At 38.7% G+C, this 22,991-nt stretch overlaps 1 long non-coding RNA gene across 1 annotated transcript in view; it reads left to right on the forward strand.

Moving 5' to 3' along the window:
- The window catches only part of LOC142601555 (uncharacterized), a 64,996-nt gene extending 42,922 nt beyond the window's left edge, over window positions 1-22,074 (forward strand). Inside the window, exon 3 of the long non-coding RNA XR_012835074.1 lies at window positions 21,842-22,074. This is a non-coding gene — a long non-coding RNA (uncharacterized LOC142601555). The remainder of the gene's footprint in view (window positions 1-21,841) is intronic.
- Window positions 22,075-22,991: the final 917 nt, after the last annotated feature.

Raw genomic sequence — 22,991 nt, forward strand, 5'->3', positions numbered from 1 at the left:
TGGTGATCAGTGGTTTCCTACCTTTAGTCCATTCAAATAGTTCTATTGGAAGTCTGTGTTCCTGTCCCTTCATTGCTTGTTGTTCCTTACTTATTCGCAAAGCCTAGGTGCGTGAGCAAAATCAACTGCTTTGTGTTACTTCTCTTTTTCCTTTGGTCTTTTGCAGACTGCCAAATGTGAATGTTTATTTTTTAAAAAGTAAAATAGAGGAGATAATTCTGAATTAGATAAATTTCAGATCCTTTTGGGTTTTGAGGGTGAGCAATGCAGCATTAGCCTTGTATTTTTCCAGTCAAAACATACTTATTTTCTTTCTAGCTAGAAAAAGTCTGCATTCAACTTTCCCTGAAGGAATGTTCATTCTTCCACATTAATCCAAGTGGAGCAGATATTAGGAGATCGCTTGAAGTTGTAGGATTTTGACACTTATTTAAACTAAATCAGGATCTCAGGTATGGCCTCAAGTCCTATTGTGTAGCCTAAAATCAATGTTGTTATAAGAATGGTCTTTCCATCTTTTTTCTGTTTATTATAAACTGAATACATTACTGGTGAAATAGCATAATTACATATGTAATCCTCCATTTTTTACATTATCACCCTAATATGAGGAGAAAAGAAGGTATTTCATATTATGTGATAAGCAAATAATGATAGTATTCCCAAGTTTATTCACCTGTATTGTGTCTGTGTTATGTGAGCTTACTGGTGGCCAGACCCTACGGCACACCCAATTAACAGATTTGCACCTGGTTATTGCCTTGCCATATGTATCCCTCTTTGTGTTACAGCTGAGACACAAATGGGTCCCTTCTGGATTTGTGAAAGAGAACAGCTTTACCACATAAACCGAATCTATCTTCCTACTAGTAGCTAACAAAGAAGCAGTTCTGCAAAGATTGTCTCAAGTGAATGTTGCATTTTGATTTCACTATTTGAATTGCTCGGTAATGTTCCTTCAAAAGTATCTGTGCGTGTTCACTTCCTAGCTACCACCCTGGGCATCTGGCTGCGCTACAGCTGATTATTTGTAAGGAAATTCTCCAATGAATAAATTACCAGAAATATTATTTTTATGGAAAGGAAAAATACAACCCTTATATTCTCCTTCAACATTTATATTCTGCTGTGAGTCTTGCAAATGCCCTTCTAAAATCAGGATGAGGGTCTAGGTAAAAATCTGGAGTGAGAGTCAGGTTAATTAGCAATACTTTCCTTCCATAGTTACAAAGAATCCAGCTGACAATATGGATATGCAAAAGAACCACAGAAACAGCTCTGGAATTCATCCCTTGTAAATTGACATTAAAAACCCTAAATATTTTGCATCAGTGATTTTTTTTTTTTTTGTTACTAGTTGATCTGTGATAACTGGACATGTAGGATTTTGGCCTATAACCTCATGGTGGTGCAGTTGAAAGTCTTCATTTAAACCATGTTGTATCTCACATTCATTTGAAATATATTTAAAATTGTGTGTGTTCATGCCTTTCAGGTACATCTACTATCACAGAGGCTGAGAAGCAGGATAAATTAGCCCTTACTGAGCATAGTGCTGACAAGCTAGGCTGATAATTTAAAAATTAATTTAGGTATTTCTATATTGCAGGGAAATTGCCAAAGCCTACTGAGAAGGAATTAAAGCCTGTCTTTCTTCCTTCCTCCTCTTCACTGGCAACAGCTGCTTCAGTAGCTCTGACTCAGTCTTATGCCTGACTGCAGCTCCCCGCCCTCTGCCTGCAGCCGACTTGGGCTGTCTCAGCCCTGGAGAGTCCCTTGTTCTCCTTTTGCACTCTTTACAGTTCCTTTCTATTTTTTTGTTCCTTGCCTAATGGATGAGACAAATGCAACCTCAAGTTACATGTGTAAGCATAGGGCAGATATTTCTCACTCCTGCTGGGATTTCCAGAGTATCTCCAGGTGTTGCATGTCCAGCTTGCGTTGCCCTTGGTACCCACGCTCCCATACATACACACGTACATATATACAGCCTCCTGTGAATACGCCACTGGGAATTTATACGCTTACCAAGTAGACTGTAGCCAACAAATCTCTGAAGGACCATTTCTCGCTGACAAAGGGTGCAGTCCATATCAGACTTCTCCAGTGGTAAAGCTGTTCCCATTCAAACGCCTGCCCGCCTCAGTTCGACGGTCCCTTAATCACTGCGATTCAGTGCGGAGTCATGCTGCAGAGCAATCTGATTTAAACAACAACGAACAACCCACACCATTAAGTCGTCTCACTGCATAATGGCAGGTGCATGACTTGGGCCTGGAGAGAGCAGGTGTTTTCTTAAAATTGCTTTGGTCTTGGGGAAATTACAATGTAGGACCATATCCTAAGATGTTTCTGAGTGTAAAAAGACAGCCTGTGATTGCTGTAGAGAAAGGTGCTAGGAATAAGTTAAATTCTCTCTCTACCCCAATATGTAAAGGTAATATATTATTTCAGGAGAAACTTGACGACTTTTTATTTGAATTATGCCAGAGTATCCTGGCCTGACAGGTGTTTTTATTAATATATTTCTGGTGTTGGAGAATAAAATCAGATTACCTAAAGATTTTTCTGTTTTCTAGATCTGGTTAGAATGATGATAACACAGACTCTATGCAAGAAACATTGTGATGATGACATAATATATGTCTGAAATGATGTAGTGTTTTCACAAATCACAAGATGAAGGGATAGCTTATCTTCAGATTTTAGCACTTCCTACTGCAGTATGAATTACATTGTATAATCTCTACTTCCATTCTGAAAATTGTCTGCAGTCACATATATTCAATTTAGGGGAAAAGCACATAAAGTAAATTAGGTTAAAAGAACTCCCAACTCTGCATTTTGTAATGCTGATTTAATAGAACGCAGCCCAAAAAGAATTCAATAATGTTAGGGCATAAATGTTAACATTATGTATAAATAAATGTCAGGCATAAGTTTTCTTCTAAATTTGCCTTAAGAAGTGAGTTAGGATGGATGTCCCTTGTGACTATAAATACAGAATATCTGACAAAGACCTGGCAAACAAGAAGTTTATCAGAAAGCAGATGATAGGTAATTATGTAAAATTCAACACAGATCTCTCTTGAGAATTCCACGTGCATGCACCCACACCTCCACACACACACACGCCCACCCCCCCCCAGCTTGGTGCAACTGAGATTGATTGTAGTGACGAACCCCTTAGGTCCCGCTGGAGGCAGAGGGCTGGGCACTGGAGAAAGGCTACATCTGGGAAGTTTCTGAGGAGCATGGGGAAAGCTCAGTAAAGAAACTCGGTGAAAAAGAAAGATGGTGCATGAGGTCAATCACAAGACCTATGATTAACCTGACTACGAGATTCAGAAATGTAAAATTTCTCTGTTCAAGTGAGGGTTTCTTTTTTTATTCTAATAAGATACATGAAGTTAGAGGTTACAGTTACTTGATACAAACCAGAGAAACCTCTTATGTGTTAATTTTCCCTCTCTTTCCTTCATCTTCAGAGTTTCAATGTGGTGACATTTTCGAGATGATTATGAGGTATAAAAACATAAAGAACTCATTTAACCATTAAATGTGAGAGACTGGTACACTGTGATTTTCTGATTGAATGATGATAATTAGTGTACAGGAGACAGTTTTGACAATAGTCTGGTAAACAGAAAAGTATATTATTGTTCTTATCTCATGAATTGAAGGTACTTTTTAACTGTAGCTCACATTTTCTCTTTGAATTAATGTTTAGCTAGACTTAACCAAATATATGTTCTGGTTACGGTTATTGTATCAGGCAAAGAATAAATTATGCTTTTAAATTACAGTAAACCAAGATGAATAGAAAGATCAATAATTTAATTTTCAGGTGTCTTAAAGATGTCTGTGAAATATGTGTTCTGGCATGTCCTGCGATCTGATTTGTATTTTTAGGCGATTTTAGAGAAGAGAAGATCATATAGTGATACCAATTGCTGTATCCAATAGTAAATTAACATATGGAGATCTAGTTTGGTAAAGGATGTCTGCTTTTGAGGTTGTGGAAGCTAAACTCTGATCATTTCATATTCACAGAATACATCCTCTTAGGTTTGTGGTCAAAACCGTCAGTGAAAATTGTAGTGTTTATGTTCTTTGTACGTAGTGGTGATGTCTTCTACTGCAGATTTCATCTTGGGAGCAGGAGGAGAGAGACCCATCCTTCAGGGGAGAGAGGAGCCAGGGACAAGGGTCAGCACCATGGTTGCAGTCAGCACCATTCTAATCACTGCTTTTGGCAATTGGACACCAGGGATTCTGATACCAGCTCTGGGAGCTGCAGCCTCTCCTCTGCCCTGCTGACTGCACAGTATTTCTAGCTGTAGATGGCATTAATAGACCAAAAAAAAGAAAACAATTATAATGGTAAGTTTGTCCAAGTTCACAACTGTCCTGTTTTCATAGACATGCCACTTGATTCTCATGAGAAAGGAAAAGTTGAAGGGTGGGTGGTGATGGAGTGGGTGACCTGATGGCTGGCTGCTGGAAAGCTTGAGAACACCTATAAAAATGTCTGCTCCCGAGTGCTGCTCACATCTGTGAAATTTTTAGGAGATATTCCAAATGAGCTGAGTGTGAAATATGATCCTGAGGTGATTCAAATTTTGTGGACCGCAGCAAAAAATGGCCAATAAAATGGTAATAATAGTAAGAAAGAAAGTTACAAAATGGTTGCTAAAAGCATAACTCAACCCAAAAAGTAGTTCTTATAAAGCCATAATTGTCTCGTACATCGTTTTCAGCTGTAATATCTCAGAATAACTTACTCCAAATATGTTTAATATACTGAAATAAATAAATTATTTCATTATAACCTTTATTTTTTAATTTTTCCAAATCTGTGGCTGTTTGGAATAAAAATGGAAATTTTGTGGTATGCTACACTTTGTTCTAATTTCATTGCCAACCACTACTAAAAGGAGCCCAATAGAAATTGAAAGAGGGTTTGGTAGATACCTGGATTTATCTGCACAGTGAACCAGGCATGTGTGCGTTCAATTCTGTTAATTTTCATGTGAAATACTTGATATATTTAATTTTTTTATTTATAATTACTATACTTTGTTATGTAGCGAGGAAATGGCATGCCAAGATTCTTCTTTCCTTCATTTCTAGCACCGCGGATGTTGTAGGGAATATAGATAGGCAAGAAATTCTTAGAAAATCCTATAGGTCCTGCTCATGGAGATTTGGTTGGTAAATTTTAAAGGTCCCTTATATACAGAGTGCAATTACCTGGAATGTCAGAGCTTACCTGCCTTTAGCTCCTATGGGAGGTTTAAATTTCATACCATTTCATGGTATGTTTTTTTATTTTAAACATCCAGGCAGCTCTTTCTGTGTCCAACTACTGCTTGAGTTTCTGAAGTTGTGAACACCATGTGATTCCTGCACGTGGGTCGGTGCAATCCCAAGCAGAACTATAGGCTGGACAGGGAATGGATTGAAAGCAGCTCTGAGGAGAAGGACTTGGGGGTATTGATGGATGAGGTCAACATGAGCCGGCAGTGTGCGCTTGCGGCCCAGAAAGCCAACCGTGTCCAGGGCTGCATCAAAAGAGGTGTGACCAGCAGGTCGAGGGAGGGGATCCTGCCCCTCTACTCCGCTCTCCTGAGACCCCACCTGGAGTACTGCGTCCAGCTCTGGGGGCCCCAGTACAGGAGAGACATGGAGCTGTTGGAGCGAGTCCAGAGGAGGGCCACAAAGCTGATCAGAGGGCTGGAGCACCTCTCCTATGAGGACAGGCTGAGAGAGTTGGGGTTGTTCAGCCTGGAGAAGAGAAGGCTCTGGGGAGATCTAATTGCGGCCTTCCAGTACCTGAAGGGGCCTACAGGAAAGCTGGAGAGGGACTGTTTATCAGGGAGTGTAGTGACAGGACAAGGGGGAATGACCTTAAGCTGAATGAGGGTTGATTTAGACTAGATATAAGGAAGAAATTCTTTACTGTGAGGGTGGTGAGGCACTGGAACAGGTTGCACAGTGAAGTTGTGGCTGCCCCATCCCTGGAAGTGTTTAAGGCCAGGTTGGATGGGGCTTTGGGCAAGGTGGTCTAGTGGAGGGTGTCCCTGCCCGCAGCAAGGGGGCTGGAACTAGTGATCTTTAAGGTCCCTTCAACCCAAACCATTCTATGATTCTATGATTTGCAAACCGTGTTTTTAAAAAAATATATGCTTTTAGAGTAATTTTGTTAGGTGCATTTAGCAGAAGGCAAGGCACCCAAATGGATAGCATTACTGATACTTTTATTGTGTTTTAGAGCTTGGCAAGCCCATGCATATGTCTGCCAGTTGGGCTTACAGACTAGGTTGTTTAAAGAACAGTTACACGTAGGAAAATTTCACACTTCTTTCTAAATATTTAGCTGTATTTTCTACAAATAGCAAGCTTTTTATTACAAGTAGCAAGTATAAAATGAAAGAGGCTAATTCTTTCTCTAAAAGGGCTAATGCAACCAGTTTTGCAGTGGGTGGATCTTTCACAAGGCAGTGGGAAAGTGAAAAATTGTTCTTTGGCTGGAAAATATCATTATAAAATTAGAAAATATTGGCAGGAGCAGGTGTTACACCTGAAAATATTTTGTAAAACTAAGTTGTAGGGATTTTGTTTGTTTGTTTGTTTTTTGGGGGTGGGAGCAAGACTTCAGATTCTTAATATTTCAAGTTGGCAGCATCCTGTTAGATTGCTTTGTGAGAGCTGGGAGTGTGCTGGCTGATGAATGCGTACTCTGTAGTGTATGATACCATGCATGTAAAATGTTTTATTGAGCAAAATAAACAATTCTCTGCAGTCTCTGACAGACAATTCTATATTTCTCTGCAATCTCATAACTGACAGTTATGACCAGTCAAGTCTACCTGTGCATTTGCAATGGTTTCTCTCTGTTTCATATAATTTAACCCTAAATACCTCTTTAGTAGTGCACACCTGTCATTTTTGTTAGTTGGAATTTTTTTGATACTCTTAGTCATACAGTATTTTTGTGCCTCCTCAGAACAAAATAATGATTTCTTTTTCACAATGTACACATACAGTGTATTTTAAAATAACATATAACTGGAAAGCTTAGGCTTTCTTAGGCTGTCTGCTTATCTTTCTAATATCTCATATGAAGCTGTTCTTACTTCCTAATTAGAATACATATAATTTTTCTAGCCATTATTTTCAATTAACATAGGGGAAGGACTCAGTGTGTGCTGTTTATTTGGTGCTTTTAAAGGAACAACATTTTTGCAATTTATTTTCATCATGCAATTTTCTTGTTTTCTAAATGGAAAAGTGGCACTTACAGCCACACAGGGGCCCTATTTCAGAAGTTTTACTCTGACTCAGGAATTTATTTTGTACCTACTAAGTACAGAGTTTTATTCAATCCTTGCAACTGATTTTGAGTCTTTGATTTACTCATGCCAAAATGCATAGGAGGAAAAGGTGGAAATAGCAGAGCCATTATAACTTCATCCAATATGTCAAACCAACTTCAAAAATTTAAACTGGTCTTGTTTTTCTGGTGCACGGTTTTATCAGGACAGAATTTCTGCACTTGTACAGACTCTTCCAGCATCCTTTATTAGTACTAAGTATACTGAAAATGAAATGAATAGAATTTGTGCCTCAGTGATAGCCATGCAGTTCTGTGCTCATTATTTTTGAAATCTGAACAGTGTCAATATTCAGCTAGAGATGAGAGGTTGATCAAAATCAAGCTAGTCTTTTTAAAGTAGCCAATATAAACAATATATATGGTCTGTTGACAGCTATTTGGGAATTTTGTGTTAATGAAGAAAATTCAGAAGTTAGAAAGAGATGCACGAGGTTGAGTGTGTTCAAGCTGCTGCTGCTGCTGCACCTTCAGCATTCCTGAAAGGAGAAAACTCTTCAAAAGGCTTACCTTATGACTGGTAGATTTCAAAACACTTTGCAAGAGAGAAAAGTGAGCTTATTCCCAATCTTCAGCAAGGTAATTCATAATCAGGCAATTTCACTGCTTTGTAAATGACTTCTTTACAGAAGCCCAGGCAAAAGGTCATCGAGTTAGAGACAGCCAGAGTCTGTGCTGAAGAGGAACATTGTGCAGAAGTGCAGGCAAAGTGATGTATTTTCCCCTGTTATCTTTGAGGTAGCTGTGTAATGATATCCTGGGTTAGTGTCAACGTGAAAATGCCAGCAGGAGGCTGGGTCACTGTTATGTTGGGGTTTTTTTGGTTTTTTTTTAATGGTGTTAGGAAGAAAAGGCTTCGTACCACAAATATTAAGTAAAAGAGAAAGACAGCTTATTTTTTGGTAAGTTTACAGTGCACTAGGTTTTTCCACCAGCGAGATATTGAAGTTTTATCATTTCCATTTGACACCCTTCTCAGCACCCTTGTGCATTAAAATCCAACTCTACTTCCCTAATAAAACTGTTAATTTATGACTATTGTGAACTTCTATAGCATGGATCAATATTGATTCTTCTGAACCTGCTTCTCACTAGACTTGTTAAAATAAACAACCTGATTTTAGAAAAAATCTTTACATTTAAATTGAGCAAGAATGTGCTTAGTCTTATTGCTGTATTTTGAGAATTTGAAGACTCCTATGAAGACTTAAACAGACTCAGGCTTGCCTAAGGCAAGTAATAGGTTTTTATGGTTTTCAGTCAAAGAATTCAGCATGAGGAGTAAGAACATTTCATTTATTCAAATGACTAAGAGAACGATTAACTATTTGAGCAGCTCACAATTCTTGCTCCCAGGGGCAGATTATTTAGACCCATTTGGGTCACGTTGGCACATAGGCCGTGTGCGTGGAATCAGACTCTCCCATGGCGCTGCAGAATCTGACACACTGGCTGCAGTTCATTTGCTATGTGGAAGTGTCTAGGGCTATTTGAGATGCCCTCAGGGTATCCAGGACATCTGTGCAGAACTGGCAAATATGACACAAGACCAACAGGAGACCCATGGTCTTCTAGCAGATCAGCTAGAAGCCCTAAAGCATCTAAAAGGGCACTAGATGTCTGTTTATGAGTGAGTGTATCAACTTCACCAGAGAGTTGGAGAATGAACTGCTCGCTGTTCTTCTTGAAGCCCTGAGTGGATAGTGAGGGTGTTTTTGAAAATTTTGATTCTATGCTGCTTCCCCGACTCTTCCCATTCCAAGTTTTCTAGTTATTATTGATCTGATCCACACACACCCCGCTAACCGATGTGGCATTTTGGCTTGGCAGAAATAAAGATATATATTTGGTTTGATCTAAACCATCAGTTTTCCTATTTGTGGCATTTGTAAAAATTCCCTAAATTCTGCAATATAGTTTTGTTTGTTTATTTATTCATTAAACATGAACCCTATCTATGACTGTAATTGAGGAGAGTGCCCTGTGTTGTGTGTTTTGAACACAGTAATTTAAATAGGCAACCTCTGTGGTGCAGCTGTTGGATGTAGTCACAATCAGCTGCTCAGAAGTGCAAGGTGAAACCACTGATCAGAAGCAGAAGTTGAATTTATTGAAGGGAAAGTCACAAAGGGAGATTCAGACACGAGCTGGTGCAGTGCAAGATCCTCTGTTGCATGATAGAGTAATGGGTAAGCTTGCTCCAAACAGGGTCCCTGTCTTCCCTAGAATGAGCAGAGAAGGGAAGCCTAAATATCCAAGGAAGAGCTGATGACTGTGTCTCCCTAAAATAATGGTGATTTCTGATCATAACATACCATTTTAGTGCATTTTCCATAACAGAACATGCACTCCAATTAGAAGCAAGCTGCAATGAAAATGCTTGAAAAGGAAATATTTTATTCCCTCTTCTTTTGGAGAATTTTTTTCTGACCATCATTAAAAGAAGTTACCCAGACCTCATGATACAGACTTTGGTGTACGTATCTGCAAGCAGGATTTGAAATCAGCTGGCTGGCTGGGGTGAGGACCTCACATGTGCATTCCACATGAACTGTTGCGTAGTAGAACTTTCCTGAATTCTAGTGTAGCTTTTTCAGTGTTAGCTTGTGCCAACATACAGCTGGAAAAATGTTGATTAATGCAAACTTTATGGATTAATCAGTATGAGAACCAGTACCTCAGAGACTCAGAAATGTGTGCAAACTCTGCTGTTCCAATGCCCACAAATCTCAGACAAGTATCTCAATTGAAATTGTTGTGTGTTTGTTTCCTCTGAATCACTAAGTAGTAAGTGAGAGATTGCTGCAGAAATAAAAATGGTTTATTTTCAGTGACAAAGAAAGTGGGGAACGAGGCCATGGGGACTCTTCTAATCTCTCCTCTATGGTTATAGAGAGGTTTTTGTCTTATTTTTTTTTTGTCCACCAGAAAAAAACAAGAGCTGTATCTCTTGTCCTGTAGTTTCCTGAATTAAGTGTGTCTTCTGCGGACCTCTCACAAACAGATGCAATTAAAAAAAAATAAAATTAAAGAAAATAATTCTATTGGGAACCACCTTTCACTTGATTTTGAAGTGAAGGATATTACACTAATCAATGCAAAATAAGGAAAACGCTTACATGTGATGTATCTAATAATCTGCAGGTAGAACAGATTTGTCTGAAATTCCCTCTGTTATCTGTTTTCTGCTGTTCAAGAGCTGCACAAAACAAACATAATAACGCTGCAGTTAAGCTGTGTTTGCTTCTTTTTAACCTCATCAAAGAAATGTGAGGATGCTGGTATGTATAAAGGGTTTCCTTTGCTTCAGCTTCTTTCTTGTACGTTTCCCAGCACACTTGGGCACCCCCTGTTGCCCTGTGCTTCCTACCATCTCTAGAGACTAGATTTGATAAAAAGAATAACTTCAGCAATGAAATATTTATGATTGACAATTCTTTTTGCTGCCCTTCTTCAAAACGGAAAGCTTTTGTCTCAGTAGACGGAGGAATACAATTACCTCCTTAGAAGAAACTTTGCAAAGTGTTGGCCCTTTTTCAGCACGGACGTTAATTCATATTAGTCTCAGTGGGAAAAAACAGGACAGTAGCTATCCTACCCCAAGGTAATGAGGAATAGGAAAGAGAGACAGTAAATATCTTTGCTAAATATGGCCCGAGACTGATGGGAGGGAAAAAAACCAACCCACTTGTTGAAAATCATAGTAAACTAAAAATGTAAATGGTTCAAATTATTTTAGTGAATCTTAACAAAAACGATCTTAACTGTGAAAGAAATTGTATTGTATTGAAAGCATATTAATCAGTATTAGAAACAAATCTTCAGTATTTTCCAGTTCTAACAGTTGTATCTGTGTTCTTTCATGGGAGAACTGCCCAAATTCTGAGAGCTTGCATTTTCTGTAATTTTAGTCAAGGTTTACCTTTTGTGCACCAAAAAGTAAAGTACAAGTAGCTTGTAACCACTATGATTGTTGACATGATTATAGGAGTTAAATATCTCAGTGATTTTTAAACCAATTTTCTTAGGTGGTCAGAAGCCTGCCTGTTTAAATGCCAATCTGCTTTACTGGAGCTGGTTTTGATACATGCCAGGGAGAACTGAAATCCTTGCATGTTGGTCATTTAAGATAAATACAAATTATGTAAGAAAATTGTTTAGGTCTTAAAGGAACCATTTCCAAACTAATTTTAATTCCAAGGAATAGTTACTTTGTATTCTCAGAATAATCATTTTGTATTCAGAGGTACTCAACATAAGTGCTTTAAAACTAGATAAAAGAATGCCTTGATGCATTGCAAAGACCTGGAATTGCTGTTATAAGCACAAAACTCACCTTACCCTTTACAGCAGAACCAGAAACAAAGCTCCATAAAATATGTAATATGTTAAAGAAGTGCGCTCTCGGTATGGTGGGGATGTGTTGCATGGTCCTTGTTTTTACTGAAGAATTGTGTTGCGATCCATGAGCAGATGGGATCCACAGGTCCTCTTTGTGCCAGGCATGATATAAACCTGTAAGAAAAGGGACGGTCCCTGGATGAAGTGTTCAGGTGTGCTAGGCTTTGCATTCGTGCTACTGGGACCTAAAAATCTCTTAAATTTGCATATGTTATCTGATAATATGTGGAAGAGTCATCGAGTGAGCTGTTCACAATCTCTCAAACTTGTGCATTATCATAGTGGTAGCACCTGCAATACCACTGAAATGCAAATAGCATCTGGGGGACCCTACTTGCTGCCTGACTGCCCTATGAACGTTGCTGAGGGCAGATGCTATCTGGATCTTGGATCCCTGTTTGAGTTTGTTTTGTTTTCAGACTCTCTCAAAGTCTTTTTCTTAAGAGACACACTGAGCATATATAACATAATCTATACAAAGTATGGCTGTAAACAGGACTATACATCTCTATCCAGGCCTTGGGAAAGGTTTTTGCATGATCTTGGTTCTCTTAATGTAAAAAAACCCACAAAACTTTGGGACAAATATCTTTGATAATGATGCTTAATGGTTTTATACCGTATAAGATAAAAATAATGAGGCCACCTCAGGAACCACAGCATTAGCAGCAGAACTACAGCTTCTGTAGAGTTTGCACTTTCACTGTATTTATGAAGCGCCTTTGGTGATAATCTTTAAAAATTCATCTTCAGTTCTGTTTTCTTCAGCCATACATTGCTAGGGGCTGCAAACTAAGGTTTGGGATAATCACTGTTATCCTACACTTCTCTACTGATCAGTCCCTTCAAATAAGAGAGCTTTTTCATACAGTGATAAAAAGTCTCAGGGTTGGTACAGTTTTTTATTACTGTTATTACAACACTTTCATTCTTTTTGTTTTTCCTGGTATAATTTTATGATTCTTACTTCACTTCAAATTTTGGTTTAATAGGACTTAACATGACTTGCACGTGACACGTGTTGTCGAGACTTTTCACATACGGTTAGACTGACATGAATGCCTGCATGAAACAGCTCTTCATTCAAATTGCCTGGGAATATAGTGCAGACAGAATATCAGATCTACCAAAAGTTGAGACACTGGCCTGATTTTGATCTCAATTAAAATGTGTGTTTGAAACTCATGTCAGTTTGAAACTTATGTCAGATTTATATCCATGTAATTGAGAATGGTATCTGATCCTCTCTGGCTGGTCTCTCCCCTGAGTTTATCTTTACTTATCTCATGCATTACAAAGATTGGTCCTGTTGTCTTTTATATAACCTGTTAGATGCATGTCTCTCTTTGATCAAGTCCTGTATGCCATCTTTGCGTCAGTCTTTACTGGGCCTACCCTGCTCATTGTTGTATTTTAAAACTTTTTGAATAAGTGGCAGTCATAGCAAGCGACCCTTTCAGATATGAGTACCTATATTCATCACATGGCAATTACTTACGAATGAGTTTAAATATTTACTGTTGTTACCATTTCCGTGTTCAAAAATATACTAAAGAGAAGTCAGAAGCCTTTGCAAAGCAAGGTAGTATTGAAAAGGAGTTCCTTAATGTTGAGTGCCTTGGATTAACATTTGTTTGCTGTCTGAGGGATAGGCGAGCTCTGAGTGCGAGGCTGCTCAGCAGTCCAGTCCTGGCTGCAACAGTCTTTTGCTCTATGTGCTTTTGTGAATAGTTCAGTCATGCTGCGAGAGGTTTTCAAAAGAGGTATAAATGACCACTTTCTGTGATGCTTTTGTAGAGTCCATCTTTGGAGGTGGGGTGGGCTATTCTAGGTCTTGAAAGATTCTGAACCATCTTTTCCTCTTCTGCCAGACTTGTTCTGGTATGCCACCATAGGCTTTGATTCATCCACTATGATCTTAAACGCTTAACCTAAGTGCCCTAGTTACCATAGGTTACTGCTAAAATCAACAGAGGGTGATAACACTTCCAGAATACAACTCAGCTGGAGATGTGAACTGTCTTCTGGACTGGCCATTTTATCTCCACTGTATACAGGGAGCCCAGACTGATGTGGTTGCCAATCGGAAATGTGTTGTGACCTCATGTCTCAGTGCTTTGCAGTAAAAAGAGGCTAATATGACATTCCTTCCTCATATATAAACTGAAGCAAATACTTTAAAAGTTGTGGAGACATGCATGTACCTAAGATTGATAGGGCTATATTCTTCAATTTTAAATCAAGCACTGCAAGTACGTGCTTTCTAACTGTACAGGAATTTGTGAAGATTAATGCTTCTAGAATATTTGAAGATGTAAAATACTGAATAAATGATACTTTCTAGCATGTTATTTTTGTTACTTCTGTTTTATGGGGAAAAAATAAAATAAATAAATAGAATATGTTATACTGTGGACACAGTGAAATAATACCAGAACGGTCTCCAGTACAGTGATTGTGCTTTGTGATGAAGAAAGTGCCAAATGGTTCAGTGCTCCTAGGTGTACATGAGTCACACTTCTGTTCATCCCATTTTGAAGTGAAATGCTCTGGAAATTGAGTATATGAGCAATGCTAGCTAGTCAGAAAGATACTGGTAGAATAAAGTAAGTAAGTTGCTTGAAATTAATTATTTGGGAAGTGCTTTGCAAAGCAGAACTGTAAAGGAGGTAAAACTTTCAGCTGGCTCATTAAAATGCGAGCACGTTATATTCATCAGTGAATTAGTGATTAATGTCCCATTTTATTTTCATGTAAAGTACATTATCTGAAAACTAATGTACACCTATCTCTAAGATACGTAGCCTTCAAGTGGTTCATCTGTGAAGGTGTAGTTTGGTTACTCATTTATTATGAATTTCATCTGTTTTTTACTTTGAATATTGATTTCACTGTTTTGAGCTGCCTGGTATTCTGAAGGTTGTGTGTTTTCCAGCTAAACTTAGATCTGAATCCAACAGATTTGTCTTCTCTATTTGACTACTCTTCCTCAAATGGATTTGTATGGAATAATTTTCAGTTCTCAGTTAATTTGTTCCTTCTATCACTCTTCTAGATGTCCAAGGCTAAAAGTGTAAATGCACAGGGGTAAGATCTCTAATAGCATTGAAGTGCCTCAATGTTTGGATAGGTTCCTACTGTGTTGTTTTAGGGAGTACTGAGTCACCTGGCTCCCTCAGTGATTTCAGGCACTGAATATCAAAATGCAAAACCAAACAAAAACCCCACCTATTATCCCACTATCCTCATGATATAGGCACCAAATCCCATTTTTAAATGTGGTTTGGCCTCAAAGTCATTGGCATTTGTTGTATTCCAAACACCTACGTAACTTCTCTGGTTCAATGTGTATTAAATGTCCTTGTAAACAGTTCCTCTCCAGCTTTTCTGTAGGCCCCATTTATGTACTGGAAGGCTGCTATAAGGTCTCCGTGGAGCCTTCTCAGCCTGTCTTCATAGGAGAGGTGCTCCAGCCCTCTGATCAGCTTCCTGGCCCTCCTCTGGACTCACTCCAGCAGGTCCATGTCCTTCTTATGTTAGGGACCCCAGGGCTGAACACAGTACTCCAGGTGGGGTCTCATGAGCGTGGAGTAGAGGGGTAGAATCACCTCCCTTGACCTGCTGGTCACGCCTCTTTTGATGCAGCCCAGGACACTGTTGGCTTTCTGGGCTGCCAGCACACACTGCCGGCTCACATTGAGCTTCTCATCCACCAGCACCCCCAAGTCCTTCACCTCAGGGCTGCTCTCAATCCATTCTGTGCCCAGTCTGTATATGTACTTGAGATTGTCCCGGTCCACGTGCAGGACCTTGCACTTGGCCTTGTTGAATTTCATGCGGTTCGCACAGGCCCACCTCAAGCCTGTCAAGGACCCTCTGAATGGCATCCCTTCCCTCCAGCTTGTCAACTGCACCACACAGCTTGGTGTCATCAGCAAACTTGCTGAGGGTTCACTCGATCCCACTGTCCATGTCGCCGACAAAGATGTTAAGAAGCAATGAATTGAAAACGCATTGACTTTTCAGAATACTTCAAGGGCTAGATCCCCTTGGGTTTCAGTCCCTCCTGCAACTGAATGCTTCAGCCTTCAAAAATTTGTTTTGGCTTCTGAAGTAGGGATGTCATATCATTTTACAGTAGTGAGTGTTTCTTCCCACTTGCAGCAATGTGGAAATCACCGCAGGGACCAAGATTGTTCATGTGTTCAGCAAGAAAAGCTATATCCCATTCATAAATCTCTAAGTCAAATCTGAAATAAAAGTCATGCAGCAAACCAGAAAATGAATTTTATTTTGAATCGAAACAAGGATCAGCAGATATAGCCTGGGATTTGGAAATGATTAAGTGTAAGATTCAGTTAAGAAGTTTCACCTCTCAAGAAAATATAAAGCAAACATTCTTATTCCTGACCTATAGATCTTTCCTGTGTTCAGAATAATAAAATGACTGATCCAATCACATACTGATGCAGAAGATCTTGGAGCATTTTTACTGAGACATGAGTCAATAATAGATTTTGCAGTTTGGGCTTTTCTTTTCTGGTTAAATAATGTTTTAACTTCAGCTCCTCTTCCCATGAATTAAGTCCTACTGGTTGGTGTTGAAATGTGCTGATGGCTGTGTTTCATCTTATCTTTGCTTCCATTCATGGGAATCTTGGTGTAAATTGAGATTACAGACCTGAAGGTCCGAGTGTTCTCACTTTATTTCTTGTCCCGTACAGTCATATTCAGCAGAGAAACTGAGATTCACAAGGAAATGTATTGAGTGAAGTATGTAAATCCAATGTCCTAAGTGGATAAAATTAGAAAACTAAATTAATGGTGTGACTAATTGGTTCAATGTGTGCTTGCAGTTTTCAGCTTTGAATCCTAGAAAGATTTTCAAAGTCTGCTTAATCTTGTCTTCTAGGGACTCCTCCCTGCACCAACTATTAAACAGACTTTCCTTTCATTCATCTTGTCTCTCTGTACTTGTTTTTTGGGATTTGGATCATGCTTTCCTCTACTGCAGCAAAGATGACGTTTTATAGATCTTACTTCTCCAAATTCAAAAGCCGCACTGCTGGTAATGTTGCTGTATCTTGACTAATGGTACAGATAACTCTGTCACATTTGGCTATTGTTTCTATTTACTTACTTTGTTGGACTAAGGGAAACTGATATTACAGTTTAGCATAGCCTGTGGGGTATGTGGAGGTGTTAGGAAAGGTATTCAGAGCACTGACATAAAACCCTAAAATAACCCCATACTTACTGTGCAGAAATCATGCATCAGCGTAAATTCCAATGGGAAATTTGAATCTGGAAAAATACACGACTGAGAGGGACTTTTGCCATTTCCAGGAGGGGATGCTCATAACTCTTGATGTGAAACATTGCTGCTTTTACCCCATCGAGGAATCTGTTACATTGGAGCACTGTCAGCCTGCTGCTAGAGATAGTAATACAGCACTCAACTGTTAATTCCCATCTTCACCTGTCACTGGGCCTGTTCTCTGGCTAGCCCCTTCTCAGAAACAAAATGGTAAGGGGTGGAGGTTAGATTTGTAGGCATACACACACAGAGTGCATGGGCAAGCTTTTCCCATGGGGACACAGTTTCTTTGGGAGTAGTGTCAGGGTCAGGCATTTTGACCACTGGGAATACGAGACAAGAGTCCCTCCTGTTCATAGGATCCCTACGCTTTTCCAAAATTTCTCCTTGCTCTCTGTCCTGTCTTTACTTTTCCTGTTGCGATGAATTCCCGTGATGGGAAACTACATTTTATCAGTTGCTGTGCCCCACTGAAGGGAAGTAATGGAGAGTTTTTGGTTCTTGTTTCACCTGGATAGTTGGTGGGCAAAATTCTCCTTGCTTTGGCATTTTCCTGTGAATTGGAGCAAGGGATGCTACTTTTGATTTGATATTATTTCCATTAAGCTTTGTCAGATTTAAGACAGACTCACTGGAGCAGTGATCTTTGACTCTGAAGAAACCCTGTTCAACTCAGAGCTATTCCTGAGAGCATGACACATAGATTGGCAGATCTGTAAAAACTGGCTTTAATCCAACACTGTTCTTCCTAAAATTCACTTGTGTGTTATTTACCTTTCATTGCCCTATTATAAATGCATCTCTGCTGAACAATAATGTATATCTAAAATTCAGAAAATAATGATTTCAGTCTTCTGGAGCCTGAACCTGACATCATGGTAATGTAGTGGAGTGGAAACTGCTGCTAGTAGTCGTGAGATCTAATGCTTTATCTAGCTGTGTTGAAAACATTTACTTAAAACATCAATGATTGTTTTTTCCAAAATAAAGAGCTAACGTAAAGTAGTATCGTAGATGGGAAAAGGAAAGCAAACACAGATACTTGTTTTAGCTTAATCTGAAAAGTAATAATACTAAAACATGCTGCTGCATCAATTCTGTAGTTAAGAGACTTAAGCATCTGGAAATTAAGATGTGCTAGCGCTAAGCTTTTTTAATAGAATTGAGATCCTAGAGCTGGGAGGATGTGAAAAAATATGCTTAGCTAAGCTTCGTGATGAATGAAGCATTTATTATTAATTAATGCTTGGGAAGATAATGGTGTAATAATGGCTTGCAAAGATCAAAGGGCATAAATCTTCCAGGTTTCAATTCACATAAAATTTATACCGCACCGAACTTTATCTGGAGAAGTAATGCCATGAAACTTGGTACTGAGGTAGGATAGGGAATTCTGAAAGTAATTCTGGAGATAATATTTCAAGATAAACTATTGTTTTGATTAAAAAGAAATATGACTATTATGTTAACTTTTGTTTGCAATACCCTTCATACAATTATCAAATTACCGCTTTTGCTGCAGGCTGTTTCTTCTTTCATTTATACCCAGACATCTCAGGAAGAACTCTGCTGAACTCAGATTGAGCAGCCTGGCCTAATATCAATTTTGACTCTGTACTCTGAATGGCAGGTTAGACTAGAGGACCTCCTGAAATCCTTTGCAACCTAATTATTCTACAATTCTGTGTTATGCTGATGAGAGACCACAACAGGGCCCAAATAACAGGGGATGTACTTGAAATTTCAGGTATGCTGGAAATGCCGGCAGCCACCACAATACAGACAGAAGTATAATTGTACCTTTCAGCGTTAACTGACTTGAATGAAAATCTCCTGCTTTTCTAAGGAAGCAAGAGAGGAGAAACAGATGACAGTGAGTTAGGAAGGGAAAAATATGTTGGTGAGATGCTTTAATCCATTGAATTATGTGGTCCTGAAAATGTAGCAATAAAAGTTGGGGGGCATTATTTTAGGAGGAATTAGGTACTAGCAGGTGTTTTGTAAGGGACATGGTTACGCTGGCCTGGAGAATGGGGCAGTCAGCAGTGAGGAGCTCCGGGGTGTTGTGTCAGTGGTTCTGCACACCGCAGCCTATGCCGGCACTACTGAAACGTGTTCTCACATCTAGGAGTTAGGCTGCTCTCTCTAGGAGGCAGGTATCTTTCAGCTGTAGTTTCACCTCTCATCCTTTTTTTTTTTTTTTTTTTTTTTCTTCTCTTTCCTTACTCTTGGCTGGTATTGATGCAATCGGTTTTTAAAAGGTAATTCCAGTATTTTCTTTGCTCAGCCTGACTGACTCAATCCTTGGTCAGTAGTCATCAGCACTTGTGTTTTGTGCACTGAACTGAATGACATTTTCTACCTACTCAGGACAAATCTTTTTTTCCTCAGCAGAGATGGGCACTTTCTTCATCAACAGTGAACATGTCAATTTAAAGCTAACTGGAAGAACTGAACTCTGGCATACTAGTTCCAGCAGGCAGCCTTAATTTATATGCCAGCAAGTCGCATAGATTTACAACACTTTTATTCAGAACAAAAATGAGTAGTTGCCATAGTTACCACAAAAGTCACAAGATACTATACAAAACTGGGAGATAAAAAGCATTGTCATTAAAGGACACATTTGCCAATGAATAAGAACAGCCCTTTCCTTTTGGTAATGTTTTAACCAATAGATTAGTGACATCATGCCAGTTGCTATTATACGCAATGCTAAACCTGACAGAATATTGAACCCTTCATGGAGTGACTACACAAACATATCGCTAATACATTTCCAAATATGCCTCAAATGTATGCCTGGAATGTTTCTAGAAACAGTCATATGGAAAGAAACTGGTGCTTTTACTCTTTTTCATACAAGAAAATGTTTTCTTCGTATGGGGAAAATAGACTTGTTTTCCATCACTTATTTTTAAAGCATGAGAAAAAAAGGTTTTGATACTTCTGGTAGACACATTTTGGCTTTGTTACCTCTCTTGATGCTCTACATACGTAAATGGCTTGACTTTGCTAAGATTTGCACTTCTGCTGAAATCAGTGAATCCTGAATATACCAAAACTTTGGCAATCTAGTTTAATAAAGTGTCAAGCTTCTGCTAGCTTGCGTTGGTAGGAATCAGATATCTGTACACGGCCGTCTATCCCACTATGGCTTCCTACTGCAGAGCATAAGCGACCTGGATTTGAGTGGGTTAGACTCATTGGAGAGCTTTACTGCAGTGTTTGTAAGACTGGGGATTTCATTGGAGGAAAGGGAAGATGTTGACAAAGCTGCTCGGGTTTAGGAATACAGGAAATTTCATAGGCTACCGAGAAGAGGAAGTATGCTGCCAAAGTCTGTCCAAATGTATGGCTAGCTTCAAGAAACGTCAGGCTAAATAAACACAGTTTAATATTGCTTAACTATTTTCTTTCCTGGAGCTTAGCTTTACATTCCAGAGAGCTCTCCGTTATGAAATGGCAGGACCAAGTTCACTTTTCTGTATTTATTTAAGAGAGATATGTAACTGGCAGTGGTTTTTCCTGCTTTCAAATGACTGTCCTTTTTCAGAGCAGTCAGGTCTTTCTCTAGAATTTAGTTATCTAGATATCCTTGATAAGGTCATCAAAGGTCAATATCTTTTTGAGAGACATAATTATAAAATAGAGGTCATGATTCTAGGTTAGAACAGAAATACTGAAGCATACTAATATATCAAGAGAAACAAAGGAGGGTGTAGAAGTGTATCCTTTTGGGTCAACGAAGTAGCACGGAACAACAGTGACCGATTACTTTGAAAACTCTAATTAAATCCAGTTAAGGATGGTGGATATTTATTTCATCTGGAATCACTAAAGGCAAGTCCGACAATCAGTGAATAAGCTACGTACTTATTAAAATTCTATAAGATGGATGAAAATGTATGAACAGGTTGCTTCCTTAAAAATCTGTAAGTCATTTCAAAATAATACTCAACAGAAATTCACATTAAATCTTGAAAACTGTCTAAAAGTAAGTCTTATTTCTATAGAAATATTGAAGCTGCTTTGTTATTTAAAAAGGTGGCTAGGCTATTTGTGACACATAATTATGCTGTTAGATATGATCTTAATTACAGTAGAAGAAAATAAACCGAGCAAAACCAGAGGATTATTGTAAAGACTCACTCAGGACTTTATATTCCATGGATGTTTCTTTGTAGTATAACTATTTATATTTATACTCCAAAATCTTTATTTTCTATGACAATTAAGGTAATAAACATTTTCCTCATAGTGCTAAAAATAATTTGCACAAAATATCTCAACTATCATACATGAACTGCATTTATAAGATATTTGAAGCACTTTTGGTGCCTGTCAAGCATGCATGAACTGCCAGTCACAAACAAATTTCCACCCTGAGTATGTATCACAGCTTTATTTGTAAGTACTGTGTATATTCCTGGAACAAATGCAAGGGTCCAGGATGTGCGTGCTCATCTTTTTGTAAATGCGCAGGTGATATCTGAAGCTCTTTGGGCCAATCCATTGGAAATACTAATGTAACAAAAGATTATATCATACAGTAAAGTCTACTAGAATAGACCACATTGAACTATTCTTTGTGGACTTTCTTGCCAAATCTGATGACTTCTATTTTGAAGGTTGTTGCATGCAAGTATTTCTCTGTGACTGACTAGGTTTGAGGTGGTGTCTTTCCTTACTGGTTTTTTATTGCTTCTCTGTTGGTTCTACTGTAGCTTCCCAAAGGAATGATCAGGAATCACAGGCCTACATATGTAACAGTGTGAAGACTATGGCAGCTCCAAAGAAATGGCATCTTCATCTCTGCAGACTTCATCAGCAAAACGATAAGTAGTATCACAGTATTCCAAGTATTGTAAGTAAATACTCTTAAATTCTTCCTTCTATGTATATGTAACTTCTGATTCATAGAAATTACGTAGACAAACTGCAGACACAGCTTTCTTAGCTCCTCTTCCCCTCTGTGATGCTACCTAGAACAATCTGCAGGGTGGCAAGTTCTTCTCCCATGACTGAATAGGAGGAAAGACTAGACAGAGATATGAAAATATTTCTGTAGGCAGAAACAAAGAAAAAGCTTAGGGATGCTCCTTGGTGGTGATTATCTTAGATGATGACAATAACTACAAAGAGGATCCAATTCTCATTCCACAGGACTGGTCAGGAAGATGATTTCATCTAGCATGGTTTATCACAGACCCTTACATTTATTATCATTACGATGACTGGCAAGGACTCTGTAAATGGTTGTGCCTGACAACCATGAAATAGGATAAATAGGAATGAAATAAATACAAATATAAATAAGATAAATAGGAAAAAGTAAATATCATAAGCTCTGACAGCTTAAGTATAAAATATTATTCAGCAAGCCAAAAGAGGAGTGAGAAAAAAACTAGCTAAAGGAACAAAACTAGAACAAAACAGTTTTTCCAGTGTATTTGGAAAAGAAGCCTACCAGAGAGCTGTAGCATGGCAGCTAGATTATGAATGGAGCACTCAGATAGATAGGATAAGGTTATTTCAGGGCCGCGTGAATTTTATGCATTTGATGTTCATTGTGGAAGAAACTGAGAAGGTTTGCAACCTGGAATGCTCTAACAGAGGAAGAGAGGGCTCGGCATAGGATCTCTTTGAAAATACAGACTGCAGAAGAAGCTGCGGTACAACTAGACGTCAAGATCCCCCAAAAGTCATCAGGATTCATTAATATTCACACACAAATTCACAGACAGCTTAAGGGTGAAGTAGCTGATTTATTGACGTTAGTACGCACCCTTTGGAACAGCCCTGGTATCCAGAGACAAGAGAATGGCAACTCTAACATCTAAAAAAAACCCCCAAAACCCAACCAGTTTTGGTGGG

This window comes from Balearica regulorum, chromosome 4, assembly GCF_011004875.1.
Source record: "Balearica regulorum gibbericeps isolate bBalReg1 chromosome 4, bBalReg1.pri, whole genome shotgun sequence".
NCBI classification, from domain to species: Eukaryota; Metazoa; Chordata; class Aves; order Gruiformes; family Gruidae; genus Balearica; species Balearica regulorum.